At 50.9% G+C, this 15,229-nt stretch overlaps 1 protein-coding gene across 1 annotated transcript in view; it reads right to left on the bottom strand.

Moving 5' to 3' along the window:
* The window catches only part of TPST2 (tyrosylprotein sulfotransferase 2), a 48,521-nt gene extending 34,819 nt beyond the window's left edge, over positions 1 to 13,702 (bottom strand). Inside the window, exon 1 of the mRNA XM_066260259.1 lies at positions 13,629 to 13,702. The gene's annotated coding sequence lies outside the window, so the exon portion shown is untranslated. The remainder of the gene's footprint in view (positions 1 to 13,628) is intronic.
* Positions 13,703 to 15,229: the final 1,527 nt, after the last annotated feature.

Genomic DNA, 15,229 nt, shown 5'->3' with positions numbered 1-15,229 from the left:
GGGGACTTGTGGAAAGTATTTCTATTCTCAGACCTGTCTGGACACTGCCAGGAACAAGGTCAGGGAGCAAAGTGCTGTGTCAGAGTCCCTGAACTTCTCCAAGCCTCAGTTTTCTCATCTGTAAAATGGGTGAACAACACAGTCCTTGTTGCTATGAATTACTGAATACTTCTCTGCATCAAGCACCATATAATCTTATCTACAGTGTGTCCATAAAGTCATGGTGCACTTTTGATCTGTCACAGGAAAACAAAAGACGATAGAAATGTGAAATCTGCACCAAATAAAAGGAAAACTCTCCCAGTTTCATACCTATTCAGTGCAGTTCGATGTGGGCTCACGCACAGATTTTTTAGCGCTCCTTCAGGTAGCTATCCCATATAGCCTCTACAGACTCGTCACTGACTGATGACCTACCAGAACAGGGTTTCTCCACCAAACTGCCGGTTTCCTTCAACTGCTTATCCCACCGAGTAATGTTATTCCTATGTGGTGGCGCTTCGTTATAAACGCGCCGATATTCACGTTGCACTCTGGTCACAGATTCGAATTTAGCAAGCCACAGAACACACTGAACTTTCCTCTGTACTGTCCACATCTCGACTGGCATGGCCGTAGGCTGCTCCGCTGTACACACGATGTTACGTCATCATCTGCGCATGTGCACATGCTGCCACATCATCCTACAGAAACTGGGAGGGTTTTCCTTTTATTTGGTGCAGATTTCACATTTCTATCATCTTTTGTTGCTTTCCCGTGACTGGTCAAAAGTGCACCATGACTTTACGGACACACTGTATAATCATCATAGCAACCCAAAAGATGATCACTATTATGATGCCCATTTTACAGGTGAGGAAACTGAGGTCCAAAGAGAGCAAGTGACTGGCCCGAGGTCTCACAGCATGTGTACATGACAGCTGGCATTCCAACTCAAGTGTGTCTGTCTCAAAAGGCCCCATCTTTCCCCCACATCAGGGCTCCTCCTGCCCGAGTCACTGTGCAGTTTCAATGACATCACACACAAAAAGATTAACAGCATCTATTTGCTCAGAAACCCACCAGTCACAGGCATCTTAGGTATTTGAGAAATGAATGCCTGAAGGGAGGCCAAGTCCCTCAAGTCCTCATCACCACCTTTGTCCAGGCTCTCCCTGCCCCTAGTCCTGAGTGGAGTAGGTCCCAGAGGGGAAAGCTGGGAACAGGTGACAGTGAGTGATCCTCTCCTTTCAGGAAAGGAGCCTATTCCTGAGTGTCCTCACCCTCTAGACCAGTGGTCCCTAACCTTTTTTGGGCCACGGACCAGTTTAATGTCAGAAAACATTCTCACAGACCGGCCTTTAGGGTGGGACGGATAAATGTATCAAGTGACCCGAGACAAGCGTCAAGAGTGAGTTGTAGACGGATGTAACAAAGGGAATCTGGTCATTTTTTAAAAATAAAACATCGTTCAGACTTAAATATAAAATAAAACGGAAATAATTTAAGTTATTTACTCTTTCTCTGTGGACCTGTACCAAATGGCCCACGGACCGGTACCGGTCCGCGGCCCGGGGGTTGGGGACCACTGCTCTAGACCATGGGCTCCCAACCAGGGGCTGGGTTGTGCCCATCACTTCCTGCCCCAGCCTCAGCCCCACCAGGAACTTGCCACCTAGCAGCTGACCCCAGCAGCAGGGGGCCACAGGGGAGCCATCCTTTCCCATCCACTCTTGTGGGGATTCATGCCCCACTGGTTTTTCTTTTCTTCTCTTCATCCAATGAGAAGATGTGCTGTGAACCTCCCCACCCTGTACAGCCAGGACTTCAGCAGCAGGATCTCTGAGGTTCAAGGCCAAGCTCAAGCCCTCTTCACCTGGCCTAGATCCCACCCGTCTCACCTCCCAACACTCACCTATAGAAGCCCTCAGCCCTCCACCGGGAGGGCTGGATTCCAATCCCACTGCTTCACTTCCCAAGATAAGTTGCCCAATTCCTCTGTGCCCCATTATTCTTATCTGAAACGTGGGAATATTAAATGCGCCTCCCTGGAGAGTCAGATGGTTTATACCTAGGAGGCCCTGGGCAGAGAAGAACAAGATAAACCTGACTGACTTATGTTGTTTACCATTTCACAGATGTGAAAACTGAAGCTCAGAGAAGTTCAAGGGCTCTCCCCACACTGGGACATCAGTAATCACTGGCCATGACTATCATGACTTTGACACCAAAGCCTTCTTGTCCCTGTACTGTTACTGACACTGTTCATTCTCCCTAAACACTTTCCTCTCCTCCTCCTCTCTCTAATAGCCCCAGTCATATTAATAGTAGTAGTAGTAACTGTGGCTACCAATTGCTGAGGGCCTTTTACTTGCAAAATTGTGCACAGAGCATTTGTGTGGTCCATCCCCTTCCCAGCATGCCCTCCCAGGACAATGACACGATCATTTATGCATGTTCTGTGGTGGTTAATTGCATGGGTCAACCTGACCAGGCTAAGGGATGCCCAGGGAGCTGGTAAAACATGATTTCTGGGTGTAATCTGGAAGGGATCAGCATTTGAACTGGTAGACTGAGTAAAAATCACCCCCCACACACGGTGTTCATAGGCACCATCGAATTTGTTGAGGGTCTGAATAGAGCAGAAAGTGGAGGAAGGGTGACCTTGCTCTCTCAGCTTAAGCTAGGCCATCCCTCTTCTCCTGCCCGTGGACATGGGTGCTTCTGGTTATCAGGCCTTCGGACTCGGACTGAATTACACCACCAGCTTTCCCAAGTCTCCAGCTCGCAGATGGCAGATGTGGGGCTTCTCAGACTCCATAACTGGGTGACCAGTTCCTGTAATAGAGCTCTTCTGCTGTAGCTCTGTGTATACCCTATTGATTCTGGGTCTCTGGAGATGAATGAGGATTCATCTCCCTTCCTGTCCCCTAAAATGGCAGCTCCCCAAGGGCAAGGACGGTCCGTCCTGCTCACAGCTGGATCCTGATGCCTAGCACGGAGTCTGGCCCACAGAAGGTGCTCGATATCTGCTGCATAAGTGAGACCCCCCACACACACCCCGAACCTTCACAAAAGCCTCCGATGTAAGTGACGGCAGTATCATTTCAAAATGAAGATCAGTGGGGGTAAGTAAGAAAGTTAGCAAAGGCTGCACAGCTCCAAATGGTAAAACTGAGATTTGAACCTGGGGCTTTCAGATGCCAAGCCCCTCCCCCACTCTTACTAATTAGGGAAGTCCCACAGCCCAGATGGGTGCTACCCATAACCTCAGAAGCCTTCTCTGACCTCTCTGCTCTGCTGCTGAGAGGGCCTGGCCTTCCTGTAGCACACCAAGGCTGTACTTTGAAGGTGACATTCCCAGGGGACCTCCTTTGTCAGACCTGAAGGAGCTTGTGGGTCAGCACAGAAGGACAGCCAAGTCACTGGGTAACAGTCAGCATGAAATAAGAGCTAGCCTGGGGGGATTAAGAAGTCATGTGATCAGAAGGTCAGAGGAAGGGGCTGAGATCTCAGCAGGGCAGGGTGGGGGGGTGGGAGGCAGGAATTTGAGGAATGTGAGCAGAGTCTAAAGGATGTGCAGCATTTTAGCTGGTGCCCAGGTGCCCAGGTAGAGAGAAGAGCTTGAGCAGAGAAGCCCGGAGGTGTGAAAGGGCACTGGAAATTAGGGGAGTGGCTAAGGACTCAGTGTAAACACAACAAGCTTGGGGGGCGGGGCAGCTAAATAACAACTAATACAAATAGCAACAATAGTAAAACAGCAAACACAGACAAGTGTCGACTCCAAGCTCAGGCACCACTCTACGTACTTCACGTATGTTTACACATTTAATCCTCACAATGGATCTGGGAGAATGATGCTGTTATCCCCATTCTATAGCCGAGGAAGCGGAGGCTCAGAGAGGGAGAGTGCTTGCCTGAGAGCTCACAGCAAGGACTTAGTGGAGCCGGGTCCTGAACTGGCCCTGTTCAGTTTTAGAGTGTGCTCAGCCTCTACTACAGTGGTTCTCAAAGTGTGTTCCCCGGCAGCAATGTTAGCAGCACTGGAGAACCTGTTAGAAACACAAACTCTAGGGCCCCTTCCAGACCTGCTGAAAGGGGAACTCTGGGCATGGGAGGCAGCAAGACATGCTGAACAAGATGCCAGGGGACCCTGTTTGCTCAAAGGTGCTGCATTCCTTTGAGGAGGGGGAAGGGACAGGAGAGGAGGGCAGGGGCCAGGACTCGTCCCCCAGCGATGTGAGTAGGAACTCCTCCCAAATCCTTTGAGGCTGGGAGCCACGTCTCCTTCTGTTTTCCCAGCCAATTGCAGGAGGCCCTGTGATATAACAGTATGCCTATGACCCAAGACAAACCAGACAACATATAACCAGAGGACTGAGGTTCCCACGGCTGAGGCAGCCCTGGCCTGTGCCTGAGAGCAAGCACAGGGCGAACCTGGGGTGGGAGTCGTCCCTAGAAGGCACACAGAAGTCCCCAGCACCTCAGGGAGGAAGAGCTTGCCCATTGTCCCCCAGCAGGTGGGTGAGGGCAAGCCAGCCTCCAACCCAACCACCTAAGACAGGGTTTTCACATGACACCCAAAGGGGGCCCAGCCCATGGTAGTGGCAACGAAGACCTAAGACTGCTGGGCTGAGGGGGTGGAGCTTCGAAGGCAATGACCAGTGGGTGGTGCCAGCGCCCAGAGGCAGAGTAATCAACTCCCCACCCCAAGTGACTAGCCTTGCTGAGCGCCCCAAACCAAATCAAACCAAAGTAGTATCCAGCCCTCTTGCTACCAACCCAGGCTTCCTCTTCCTCTCCCTCCCCCACGGCCCTGGGGCCAGTGGGGCGGGTGGGACTCTATGCAGGGGCTAGTGGGCGGTTGCCGGGTGAGGGATGGGGGTCAGAACCTTAGACATGCAATGTGGCCTTCTCAGGCTCCAGATGTCCCCTGAGCCTCCACCTCTCCACATGCAAGTGGCATACCACCCACTCCCACGCCCCCGGGCTCTGCAAGGGTTCCGATGGTTCCGAGGCAGGATGTAACTCACAGCCAAAGGAAGTGGGACACAGCTTTTCATAAGAGAAAGGAAGAGAGTTGTGCTTGCTGGCCTGTGCAGGGGGGGGGGGCGGAGAGGGGAAGTAGTGGGGGAGGAAGAAGACAGACACACAGACATGGAGAGAGCCAGCCAGTCATGGACAGAGATGGGGAGACACAGAAACAATGAGCGATAGGGGAAGACAGACAAGAATCAGGGAAAGAGGGAGACAAGGATGGGGAGGAGACAGGGAAGGACAAAAATAGAGACCAAGACAGACACAGGGAGCAGGAGCAGCCTAGAATAGGAACCTCAGCTTCGGCAGCTACAGCCAGCACCCACAGTGGCACCCCTGTTGCTAACAGTCATCCCCAGCCCCTCGGTCAAGGCTCCTGAAGCATCAGAGAAGGAGCAGAACATTTAAGTGCAAGATCACTGCTTGACTGGCCCCCTCCAAATCCCACACCTCCTGTCACCAGGCTCCCCAAGTTCCCACCTGCTGAGAACCACCTTCCAGATGTTGGCTACATCCAGAACCCCCTCTACTTTCACTTAATGTTTTTGTTAAATAGATTCAGTATTTTCAAAGGAAACTACAACCCACTGACTTAAATTAAAAACATGCCATAATTAAAAAGTAACTGCAAAAATAAATGCAAAGGCAGCAATCCTCAGGCCTTCTAGCTGGAGGCTGCCGCCAGCCCGATGGGCCCATTGTTAAAATGACAGAACTCTGGGGAGAAGTATCACGTTAGCACCAAGTGGAGGCTTTCCCCTGGAAGCCATCAGAGAGTGGAGGGGGACTTGGAGAGAAAAATTCTCTCACATTCTCTAGCATGGCACTTGAGGCTACATTGTGACTTGACTTCTGCTGACCTCCAATTTTAGTCCCCCACCTTCCACCTCCAACACACACATCTCCATGCTATGAACCAAACCTACAAGGCCACACTCACACCTCCAAACTTGCACCTGTGGTTCCCTCCCTCCAGAAAACCTTTCTTGCCCTCCTCTACCCAGCTAACTCCTACTGGCACAATTGTTATCCCCTCCTCCAGGAAGCCTTCCCTGACTGTCTCCCATCCCTGTACCAGTATCCCCCAAAAGCACATAGCATCCTATGCGACTGTGCGACCTCTCTGGAATGTGTTGGGTGTGAATTCCCCACAACTTCTCAGGACTCAGCAAGGTGCCCAATTCCCAGCATGGGCTGCATAGCTGTGGACTAAATGGAGAAACATGAATGAAGAAAAGTAGGCACCCTAATGCCCTTGGACAGGACAAAATCAAAACAAAACTATGTGCTCTGTGGAAAAGTTCTAAGCAGAAGCTCCTGTACAACAAGAATGAGACAACCTGGCCCCAATGGGCCTCACCCACTCCCCAGTCCAGACTCTGGGCCAGTGACCAGGCCCCTGTTAGCCTCAGTTTTCTCATCTATAAAATGAAGACCCATGATAGAGTTGAGCCAAGTAGGCACTCAAATATTAACTCCAATCATTATTTTTATCACCACCTTACAGTCACCAAACCACAAAATATAACTTGAAGGAACCCAAGAAATGGTATCAGGGGTTGTCACACTTTCTGTAAAGGGCCCGATAATATTTTCAGGTTTTTATTTTTATTTTTCTGAAGCTGGAAACGGGGATAGACAGTCAGACTCCCACATGAGCACTACCGGGATCCACCGGGCACGCCCACCAGGGGGCGATGCTCTGTCACTGTTGCAACCAAAGCCACTCTAGCGCCTGGGGCAGAGGCCAAGGAGCCATCCCCAGTGCCTGGGTCATCTTTGCTCCAATGGAGCCTCGCTGCGGGAGGGGAAGAGAGAGACAGAGAGGAAGGAGAGGGGGAGGGGTGGAGAAGCAGATGGGCGCTTCTCCTGTGTGCCCTGGCCGGGAATCGAATCCAGGACTTCTGCACGCCAGGCCGACGCTCTACCACTGAGCCAACCGGCCAGGGCCTATTTTCAGTTTTATGGACCATATGATCTCTACTGGAACTACTCAGTGCTGCTGTTGTAGATGGAAGCAGCCATAGAGAAAGAGTGACGAAAATATAAGTAAATGAGTATAGCTGTGTTCCAATAAAACTTCATTTATAAAAACAGGCAGTGGGCTGATGTGGATGTATGCTCTCACTGGCCCAAGTGTGGTCCTTAGAGGAGCAGCACTGGAGTCCACAGGAGGTGGTTAAAATGCAATCACAGCAAAGCCTCAGACCTACTGAATCCAATCTGCACTTTAACAAGGTCCCTGGGAGTTTGTGTAAGCACTTAAATTTGAGGTGCGCTGTACCCAACTTCCTAGCTCAGCACCCCAGGTCAGAGACGTAGGTCACATCTTTTTCTCATGCCTCCACCAAAAAGTAAACTCCAGGAAAACTGAGACCTGGTGGCAACTTAAATCCTGTGACCTGTGTGTCCCTAATGATCAAGGAGGTACCACGTGCCTAGTGTGAACTAGGCCCAGTGCCAGGCACTGGGGACCCATAGTGACAGTAGACCCTCGTGGAGGGCGTCACTCAGTAGATGTCCATGCAGTGATGGAACAGATGGATGACTCCAGTGGGCAGCCTCTGGAATTGGGCAGACCTGGGTTTAATTCCTGGTGCTGTCCCATCAGGCCCGTGTGACCTCAGTAAAGTGTCTCTGAGCTTCAGTTTCTGAGAAATGGGGTGGCCTTCCTGGTACCTTGTGAGGACAGAGAAAAGGTATGAGATGGGGTCCCAGCATCTGGGATGGTGCAGAAGTGTTGGGACATAGGTACACACTCACCAGTACTCACAGCAGAGGGACAGAGGCTGGCCCTGGACATCTCACTGTGGGTTAGTTGGGGGCCTGAACCAAGCAAGGAGGGTCCCGGCGGCCCCGAGACAGGGGCTCCTCACCCAGGGAGCCTGGAATGGGCACAAGCTCCCATGTGTTAAAAGCCTTGAGGGTTTATAGTGGCAGAGAGCCTCTGGGGTTCTGGAAAGGCAGAGAGATATAGGAGAACACTTGAAGAGCATGGAAACCAGTAGTTAAAATAAACTGCTCTTAAAGTAATGGAAGTGCCTGTTCAAGTGACACCCAGGCATGTGTGTGGTGTCCTCAGAGCCCTGACAACTGCGCTGGGCCAGAGGGCCCCTGGGGCCAGGCAGGCGCCCCTGTGACGACGGGGAGTGGTGGGGGCTGCGGTGACCAGGAGGGCCCAGGCCATCTCAGCAGCAGCTTCAGGCTGCTCCGGTTTGGCCCAAACTTCTGCGTTTCCAACAGAAGTGAGAAATTGGAATCATTCTCTGAAAATATTTGACTGTTGGCTTGATTCAAAATAAAATACCACGGGTGCCAAACAAAAACTATGCTGTGAGTCGAAGCCATCGACTGGCAGCTTCTGTTACAGCCCAGCACACCCATTTCACAGAGGAGAAAACTGAGTCTCAGAGAGGGGGAGCACCTTGCCCAATGTGACACAGTGAGCTGGAGGGATAGTTGGTACTCAGCTGCCTCCAAGCTCTTAACCCCCACACACACATTGCTCCTGAGAGTGAGGGGGGAGTGAAGGTTGGGAATCTAGATCTCACGAGCCAAGAGCCAAGGGTAGACTAAGGGACAGGGATGAACATCTATTACTAATATATAATAATTTTACAACATAATATGTAGTAAACAGTATGTAATAATGTAACAATAACTGACATTTCCTAAGTGTTTTCTATGCGCTGGGCATTAAGAAAGGGTACTGACAGGGGTAGATGGTAATTAAGAGTGTAGACTAGAGATTTAAAACCTGTCTCTCTCACCTCCTAGCTGGGTGACTTTGTGCAAACTACTTCACCTCTCTGTGCCTCAGCTTGTCATCTCATAGGGCTGTTGGGAGAATGAAATGAGTTTTAAAGTACATAAAATGCATTTACTATAATCACTGCCTTTAGACAGATGGCTCACAAAGGGACATGTTCAAGAGTCCAAAGAGCCCGTTTGAACCAGGGCCCCACATTTTGCCTGGTGGCAGGGTAGGCACTTTACCGTCATCCCCTCCCGTCAAACAACCCCAGGAACTGGGCCTTATTTGCACCTCTTTGCTGCAGATGAAGAAACTGACACACAGGGAAGGCAGCTAATGGCCCCAGACACACAAACTCGAAGTAGATTAGTGGGATTCTAACACAGACTGAAGCCTTTGAGCATGCTCCCACCAAGCCAGCTTTCTGGCCACCTGCCTGCTTTCGGTCACAACAACCTGGGTCAACAGTCTGGTTGATTCACGAATTCACTCGGCAAAGGGCCGATACCCTCCCCTTGCTGCCTGCCATCTGAGCACACAGGATAACATGAAGATCCTCCCCAGGTGACAGACAGCCCCAGACTCTCCCCAGAGTACCTGGGCACTACCCTCAGGTCCTTCCCTGCAATTTCTGGGGCTTGGCCCAGCTCTAGGGCTGCTCTGAGTGAACCATTCCCACGAATCCTCTTCAGACCACAGCCCAGGGTGGAAGATACCCTAAAAGGGACATGGCAGGGGGCAGGCATCCCAGAACATTTTGTGGAGTGGCCTCAGGCATGGCACATGTGTTCACTGAGAGCAAGGGGCTTGCAGACAGGAGGAAGAGGTAGGAAGTGGGGAGACCAGAAGCCATGGCTACCCCCACAAGCTTCCACAAGGACACACTCAGGCTTGCAAACCACCAATATCAACCACACCAGTAGCCTGCCACTCTTCCTACAAATTGGTCCACAAAGTCACATGGATAACACCCTCTGACAGCCGTACTGATTGCAAGACGCTACTGCATCCGTTCTGGCTCAGTCCATGCCCATTCCCCAGCCATGCACACTGAGGCCCAGAGAGGGGCAATACCTGGCCTAGCCTCCTCAGCCCTGTTTCCATTTCCCCAGGCTGCCTTATTCGTGCACAGGAATTCAGGATTTAAAAAGGACAAGGAAGGGAGAGTATTCACAACTGAAGAAAAGTGGAAGAGGCTGGATAGAGCCACCAGAAGACCTGGTCCTGGTCTCAACTATCTCACTAAAGGCCACTCACGTGGCCACCAAGGAAGTTCACAGAGTGAGCATGGAAGGCCAGGGTGGGGAACAGGCAGAACCAGATTCCTTTTTGAGGTCAAAGGACAAGTCTTCCAGCCCTAGCTGGCTGGATCAGTGGTAGAGTGGCGGCCTGTGCGTGTGAAAGTCCTGGGTTCGATTTCCAGTCAGGGCACACAGGAGAAGCGCCCATCTGCTTCTCCACCCATCCCCTCTCCTTTCTCTCTATCTCTCTCTTCCCCTCCCACAGCCAAGGCTCCATTGGAGCAAAGTTGGCTCGGGCACTGAGGATGGTTCCATAGCCTCTGTCCCAGGTGATAGAATAGCTTCGGTTGCAACAGTGTGACACCTCAGACAGGCAGGGCATCGCCCCCTAGTGGGCTTGCCAGCTGGATCCCAGTCAGGCGCATGTGGGTGTCTGTCTCTGCCTCCCCCCTTCTCACTTCAGAAAAAAAAAAGGACAGGGCTTTCCCATGGGTTGCAGTCTAGGAAACCCAAGGGTCTCTCCAGCCTCCATGGATCCTCAGCTGTCAAGGAGACACACACACACACACACACACACACACACACCCGCTCGCAGGGAGTGTGAAGGTCCAAGTAGTTTATAACTTTTCTTTGTCCTGCCCACAGGTCCTGTGCAGGTTCCAGGGTGGGTGTGGCAAGCCCCGGGACTCCGCACAGCCTCCCCTTGTCCTGCACAGGGACTGGTAGAATACCCTCAGCAAGTATTTGTCACTGTTACAGAAGGAATAATGTGCACAGACACCTTGGGTTAAGCCAGGGGTCGGGAACCTATGGCTCGTGAGCCAGATGTGGCTCTTTTGATGGCTGCAGCTGGCTCGCAGACAAATCTTTAATAAAAAAAAATAATAATGTTAAAAATATAAAACATTCTCCTATATTACAATCCATTCATTTCCTACCGCTCATGTTCATGGCTGCAAGTGGCTGGAGCCAATCACAGCTGTCGTCTGGGACAACACCAAATTTTTATTGAATGTGTAATATACACGGGTCATTGTATGACTCTCACGGAATTACATTTTAAAATAAGTGGCGTTCATGGCTCTCTCAGGCAAAAAGGTTCCCGACCCCTGGGCTAAGCACTTGACAGGTTTGACCTGTTTCCTTAACTGAGGGTCTCAGATGTTCCTGGTGACATGCTGGACACTCCTTATCCTGCTAAAGAGGCACCAACTTTCATGCATAGCGGAAAATAACTGATAACTAGCACATCAAAGCCAGTGATCTCAAAGATTCTAATTGCTTAAGAGAAGACTTAAATTTATATAAGATTATCGGAACCCTCATGTGCTGCTGGTGGGAATGTAACTGGTGCAGCTGCTTGGGGAAACAGTTCCTTAAAAGGTTAAACAAAGAATTATCCATATGACCCAGCAAGTCTACTCCTAGGGCTATACCCTGGAGAAGTGAAAACATATGTCCTTACAAAACTTATACATGAATGTCCCTAACATTATTCATAATAGCCAAAAAGTAGAAAAGCCTGACCAGGCGGTGGCGCAGTGGATAGTGTCAGACCAGGATGCAGAGGACCCAGGTTCGAGACCCCGAAGTCGCCAGCTTGAGTGTGGGCTCATCTGGTTTAAGCAAAAAGCCCACCAGCTTGAACCCAAGGTCACTGGCTCAAGCAAGGGGCTACTCGGTCTGCTGAAGGCCCGTGGTCAAGGCATATATGAGAAAGCAATCAATGAACAAGTAAGGTGTTGCAACGCACAATGAAAAAAAAAAAAGTAGAAATAACTCAGATGTCTATCAACTGATACATGATAAAGAAAATGTGGTATAGTCATACAAAGGAATAGTATTCAGCTATAAAAAGTAATGAAATACCAAAAACGGGGGGGAGGGGGATTACTGATGCTACCATGTGAATGAACCAGTCACAAAAGGCCACACAATGCACGATTCCCTTTACATGAACTGTCTAGCATAGGCAGCAAATACAGAGACAGAGAGATTAGTGGTTGCCAGGGGCCAGGGAAGGAGACATTGAGGAGTGACTGCTGATGGCTCCAGGGTTCTATAATTAAATGGTTGCACAACTCGGTGACTATCACGAAAACCAGTGAATTAAATATTTTTAAAAGGGTGAATTGTATGGTATGGTATAGGAATTATATCTCAATCAAGCTGCTACAAAACAAGTTACATGAGGTTTTAAAAAATAAGGTGATATAAACATACATATCAAGTAAATAACAGTATAATTGGGGTTTGATGGGGTAAAATAGTTAATAAATGAAATCAATTATTACAGTCATGGAAAACTGAAGCTGGCTGAGGAAGAATGGCCCAGGCCACATCACTAAAACAGAGTGAGCCATACCTACGTCTGTCCAAATTCTAATCTAAAGCTTGGCCTAACCACAGGCAACCCAGCTGGACTGAAAGGATATGAGATGGGGTATGCAAGAGCTGTCTGCAGCTCAGGGTGGGAGACAGACTCACAAGGAGGCTGGTAAGTGAGGTAAAGGCTCAGCTACCTGTGTGGGGTTCAAAACAGGAAGCACCTAACAATGCCTGGGGAGCTCCAGAGAATGCTTCCAGGAGGGGGTGCCACGGGAGGAGGCTCTGAAAAATGAGTAGGATTTGGTCAGCCCTGTTTCCAACATCCCACTAAAATGCGAAGTCAGGAGGTCTGGGGGTGAAGTTAAGCCCTGCCACATCCTAGCTGCTGGACCTAGGGCCATGAGACTCCACGAGCCTCAGTCTGCTCATCTGTAAAAGGGGAAGGGGCAAGGTGATAGGCACAGTGCTTTCTATGAACTGTTGAATCAAATGGTTCCCACCCCTGCTCCCGAGGGGGAGGACCTCTGAATGGGAAAGCCAGACCTCGACCTCTGTCCCACACAGTAATTGTCTCTGCCAGGTCAGGCGTGCCCAGCCTCGGTGACCATGCCCCCTTTCTCATGCTGGCACTCTTAGTCCCAACTTTACGAGACACCTTCCGTCCAGCTCATACTGAGAGCGGGAGGTTGCCGGGCGGTGGGACCCTTTGGCCAAATTTCGCCCCTTCCGTCCCGTGAGACCCACAAGTTCACGAAGGTTTCCCACACCATACTATCGGCGCGCCCCTCCCCAGCCAGCGATTTCCGCCTCCCCATGCCTCCACTTCTGATACGCCTCGTAACTCCACGGCGGCTGCAAGTTAACTTCCACGCGCCTCCCGTCCGTCCCAGCGTTCGCCTGGGGGTCCCCGCGCGCCGGGGAGGGGCCGGGGACTCGGGTGGCGATGACACGGCGCGCTCCCCCCACTCCCCGCCCCCCGCCACACACACACAGTCACTGAGCGCCTCCCGGGTGCCGAGTCGGAGCGGGGAGCGGGGAGCGCGGGAATGGGGTCGGGTCTCAGCTGAGTCCGGCGGAAAGCGCTCGGAGCCCCGCGCGGGTGGGGATCCTCGAACCGCCCGCCCGCGCTGCCTCTCTACCGGCTTCAGCTCCGGAGCGCGGGCAGCCGCGCCGGCCCCCCAAAGAAACCGCGAGGCCCGAAGGCTCCCCAGGGCCCCAGGCCGACCTGCAGGCGGCCTCCTGCCCGCGACTGCCACCCAGGCCCCCTGCGCCGCCCCAAGGCCACCTACCGTGCGGAAGCGCTGCTAAGCAGCCCGCGCGACCAGCGAGCGACTCCCGGCTCGCTAGCCGCCCGGGCCGGGGAGGGAGGGTAGGCAACCGCGTGGGGGCGGGGCCGCGGCGCCGTGACGTAGCGCGGGGGCGTGCCCGGTGCAGCCCCGCCCACGCTGCTTCCCCCGCCCCCTTCGGCCCGCCTCCAGGCCACGCGGTGGGCAGGGCCGCCCCAGGAGCTGACCCTCCGACCCCGGAAGATTTGGTCTGACAGATGGCTTACCCTCGGACCCGCGCTCACCACTTTTCCTCCTGTGACAGCTCTGTTTAAGAGTTCCCTTCTATCTATAAGCTGTGGGTGGCATGATCGCCAAGAAGTGGTTACACTAGAAGTGGTTATTTCTAGAAGAAATCTAGACTAGACCCTGAGCAGGGTGCATTTATGCTACTGTTAACATAAAACAAAGAAAAAAGAGGGAAGGGATATTCATATATATTCAAATATATCAATAGTTCTCAAGGAGCGTGGTTTTGCCATGCCCCACCTCACTCCCAGGGACATTTGGCAATGTTTGATGACATTTTTGGTTGTCATTATTGGGTGTGTGTGGGGGTAGTCATTACTGGCATCTAGTGGGTAGAGGTGCTAAATGTCCTAAAATGACCAGGTCAGCCCCCTCCCTACACTCAATAAAGAACCATTCTAGCCTAAAATGGTGCTGAGGATGAGAAACCCTGCTATGCATAAATAAACCAAAACTCCAGGCTGGTAGATCTCAGCTCAGTCTAAGATATTTAACCTCTCTGTGCCTCTGTTTCTCCCTCTGTAAAATGGGCACATAATAGACATATCTGTGCACAAATGCATATGCACTGAATACCTGAAGGAAAGAGAGGAAGGAATGGGGCCCTCCTTTTCGCTGTGAATCTTTGTTCTTTGTCCTGTTTGAATTTTTTATTTTTACTGTATGTATATATTACCTATTACTGTATGTATATATTACCTATTATTACAAGTATCTGCAATAGTTACAACCATAATAACAAACACTTTATCTATAAAATTACCTGCTAAGTTTCAGACATTGCTCTAAACACTTAGTATTTACACGTTTACCTTTAACAGCCTTGTTATCCCATCTTACAGATAAGAAAATCAAGGCGTACAGATATTAAGTAAATTGTCCATGGACTGCCATATGTTTCTATTTTTTTCTATAATTTTTATTTATTTATTTATTTTTACAGGGACAGAGAGAGGGATAGATAGGGACAGACAGACAGGAATAAAGAGAGATAAGAAGCATCAATCATCAGTTTTTCATTGCGACACCTTAGTTGTCCATTGATTGCTCTCTCATATGTGCCTTGACCGCGGGCCTTCAGCAGACCAGTAACCCCTTGCTTGAGCCAGTGACCTTGGGTCCAAGCTGGTGAGGTTTTGTTGTTTTTTTTGCTCAAGCCAGATGAACCTGCGCTCAAGCTGGCGACCTCGGTGTCTCGAACCTGGGTCCTCGGCTCTATCCACTGTACCACCGCCTGGTCAGGCGGACTGCCATATGTTTCTTCACAGTTCATTCACTCATTCATTCATAGGTCCAATAAACAGTGCCTGCCATGT

The sequence above is a fragment of the Saccopteryx bilineata genome, chromosome 2 (assembly GCF_036850765.1).
Source record: "Saccopteryx bilineata isolate mSacBil1 chromosome 2, mSacBil1_pri_phased_curated, whole genome shotgun sequence".
Taxonomy (NCBI): Eukaryota; Metazoa; Chordata; class Mammalia; order Chiroptera; family Emballonuridae; genus Saccopteryx; species Saccopteryx bilineata.
This window is presented reverse-complemented; position numbering and strand designations above follow the sequence as displayed.